Source organism: Nelumbo lutea, chromosome 1 (assembly GCF_056320005.1).
Source record: "Nelumbo lutea isolate HS-2025 chromosome 1, American lotus-T2T, whole genome shotgun sequence".
NCBI lineage: Eukaryota > Viridiplantae > Streptophyta > Magnoliopsida > Proteales > Nelumbonaceae > Nelumbo > Nelumbo lutea.
In genome coordinates, this window is record NC_142684.1 from 79,189,055 (window position 1) to 79,192,579 (window position 3,525).

The following is a 3,525-nucleotide window of genomic DNA, read 5'->3' on the forward strand; positions in this document are numbered from 1 at the left end:
TGCTTCTCATACTCACAGTTCTTTAACATTTGGACACTATGCATAAATGTCATATGGTTTTTGGGCAAACTAGTAAAGGCTATGTAGACCAGATTCTCTATTATTCTGAGATTTTATAACCACTCATTTGTTGTTGGTTTTTGTATTTTTACTGGGGAAATCAGCATCAAGTAGTCAGGACTTTATGTCCAGTTAAAACACAGGACAACCACATTTTTTTGTTGTTGTAGTTAAATCATGGGCTCAGATTTGGGAATGATGGAATGTTTATTGAAAAAGTTTTTACCTTTGAAAGAACCACCATCCTGAATATCAAGGATGGCCCATATGATCCTCCTTGGCGGTTATGTCTAGTTTATGGGCACCCACAAAGAACTCAACGAACAAAATTCTAGGAAGAGTTGAGGGCTTGAATAGGTAATAGGAAAAATTGGATGTTAATTGGGGATTTAAATGACCTAATCGAGTGTAATGACTATAAGGGTAAAAATTTTAATCCCATAAAATATCAAAACCCCTATCCCAACTAATTCAATCCCATGCTCTAATGGTTTATTTGGTTTGCGGGGAAGGAAAGGGATGGGAAGAATATTGGTGGAATATTCCACCTTTCCTATGTTTGTTACGATAGAACCCGAAGAAAACATAGGGACGCCACTGAGAAGAGAAAATTATATCGGTTGGTGAGAAAACCTATCGACAGTCTGTCCACCGACACTCCAGTCGCTTGTCTTCTGCTTGCGCATCATCCAACGGCGAGTTCACTAGTTACATTCTCTGCGGTTTCTTCCAACGATAAGTATAGATCTAACATCCTCTTGCGTTTTCCATTATTTTTTTTACCATTTTAATCACTTCGGTTGAAAGCTTCTCCATCGACCTCTCAGCATCTTGCCCCTTTAACCATGGCCGGTCGGAAAATCTTTTTGCTGTCGATGAGTAGAAAGAAGACATTCCTTCTGATCTAGTTCATTAGCATTTGGTTTAACCCTATTATTACAGATCTGGAAAAAATCCAGATTATTGTTATAGATTTGGAAAAACCCCTTCCCCTGATCTAGTGCGTTAACGCCGATGAGTAGAAAGAAGCCATCCATGTGCATTGGTGCCTAGTTTAACAATGGTGCTAGATCTGGTGTTAATACATGTGTTCGTTCAAGATCATAGTTTTAAACGTTTTCTCCATTTAATATAGACAAAAACCATACTTCTGATCCTCAACTGGGTTGTGTTATGTTTGTCTTGTTATTTTGTTGAGTATTTTTTATTTAATGTGTTTTTTATTTAATATGTTTGATTTGTGTGTGTTTTTTTGTGTGTAAAAACTTATAGATGTAAGTATATATTCCATTGCATGAAAAGTGTTTCATTTTGATTTCTATGTGAATGAATCTTTGGTTTGATCATCTGTTATCTAACAAAAAGCAGTTAGTTAAAATCATACTTCTAATCCTCAACTGGTTTGTGTTATGTTTGTCTTGTTATGTTTGTTGAATATTGTTTATTTAATATGTTTGATTTGTGTGTAAAAACTTGTAGATATAAATATATATTCCATTGCATGAAAAGTGTTTCATTTCAGTTTCTATGTGAATGAATCTTTGGTTTGATGATCTGTTATCTAACAAAAGACATTTATTCTTGTATTCAAAGGGCTTTATTCCTTGTGTAGGCAGCGCAAGGCTTGGTTGTTGGGGAGCAGTCTCTTTGAAAGATAGAGGAAGGCCTGCGAGAAGGGAAAGATGAGGGCCTCTCGATTAGGGATGCACAATGGGAGAGTTAGGGTGTACTCGGGAGTACTGTGTGATGGATGCTTGGGATTAGATGACTTCTGATACGAGGAGGATTTCTATTTATGGGGGAGATCCTGAGATCCTAAAAGGTAAGAGATGAGGGTATTCGTTCTGTATCGGGGAATGGATTATTTGATTCACTGTCAATTATTGGATCCGCTACTGGGGTATCGCCACATGTCTCATGAGGATCTTCTCAAGGATCAACTTTCCTTATCCTTAAGATCCCTCATTACTCATGTGTGCTACTGCCTTTTTGTGCATCACAACTAATCCTTTGTGGCATTGGTGGCATCATCATTTGGCGGTTGGTGCTTTGCTGGTTCCACGTGGTGGCTTGCAATGTCCTTTACTGTCGTGGGTTCCATGTGCCTTTGGGCATATGTGGGCCTCACCTGGGTTTGGCCTATGTCCCTTCTAACCCGTTGTTACGAGTGGGTTCGTAGGCTGCTGGTTCATCACATGCCTTAGTGGGCGTAGCTTCATCGCACATTCAGGTGGGCTTGGGACCCTTGGATGGGTACGATTCTGGTTTCTTTAGGTTCGGGCGTTGATTGGATTCGGTAAACCGTGGGTTTATCGCGATTGTTGTGATACGTATTTGCGAGTTCATCGCAAGGATGCGGGTGTGCTATGGGTTCATCACAACATGGGGTTTAGTTGTGACTTGCTCGCGTGCACTTTTGTGGTGTTACTCTTGATGTTTGGGTCTGAGTGAGTGCCACATACCTACACTATGCGAATGAATCTTTGGTTTGCAAAAGAGTGCTCTTGTGTTTAAAGGGCTTTATTCTTGTGAACATGTTAGCCTTTTATGTGATTTCAATGGAGAAAGCATGAGAGAGAGAGAGAGAGAGAGAGAGAGAGAGAGAGAGAGAGAGAGATTGCATCTAGCATTAAGTCATTGGCTTTTGCTGTTGAGAAGGGAATCATGTTGCTGAAGAAGGAAAAGATTTATGATGATGTGCTGAGCCTAAGGGGTCACAACCCCTCATTCCTCATAAGGGCAATTGATTATCTGACTGAGTTTGAAAATCAAGCAATAGCATTTTATGCCTTGCCTCCGGAATTGAGGAAGACATGGTTGGATTTGAAGCTAGGCCCACTTAACTGAAGTTACTTTGGTAACACCCCTTTTTTGGAGACATTGATGAATATATGGTTTACTAACACCCCACTTTTTGTTATGCTTTATCAGTTGTTCCTTGGCTAAATTTTCATGTTTTGGAAAACTTAAACATTATTTAGTTTGCCATATGACTCAAACATGTCTTGACTGGCTTTGTCTTGATCAATCGATAGAAACAGTCTTGTCTTGTGGAAGACTTGAACATTACCCAAGTGGGTAAATGAATATATTGATGGTTCATGAATGATGGTTGAATCTTTAGTTTGAACATGTGCTAATCTATTTGTTAAATACAGGTTTTCACTCAATATATGGGATTCACAAGTTCCCATGTGAATGCTGATTTGTGTAATTGGATTGATGAATTTATACAGGGTTTTCCAACTTAAGATGAATGGATGTTCTGAGTTTTGTGGATGATTGAAATGTTTAGTTTGAACAAGTGTTCAAATCTCAAATCTTTGCTTAATAAATTCCTAACCAATATATGAGGTTCACATGCTCCCATGTAGATAAATGATTAGTTGAATTGATGATATTAAACAAGTTTTATTACTGAGTTTATGAACTTAAATAGGTTGCTCAACTATTTGATTGGATGAT

At 38.4% G+C, this 3,525-nt stretch overlaps 1 long non-coding RNA gene across 1 annotated transcript; it reads left to right on the forward strand.

Moving 5' to 3' along the window:
• Nucleotides 1-528: 528 nt before the first annotated feature.
• Nucleotides 529-3,166, forward strand: LOC148875600 (uncharacterized). Its single transcript, XR_016105100.1, has 2 exons — nucleotides 529-799; nucleotides 1,673-3,166. It is a non-coding gene; the product is annotated as an uncharacterized LOC148875600 (long non-coding RNA).
• The last annotated feature ends 359 nt before the right edge of the window (nucleotides 3,167-3,525 follow it).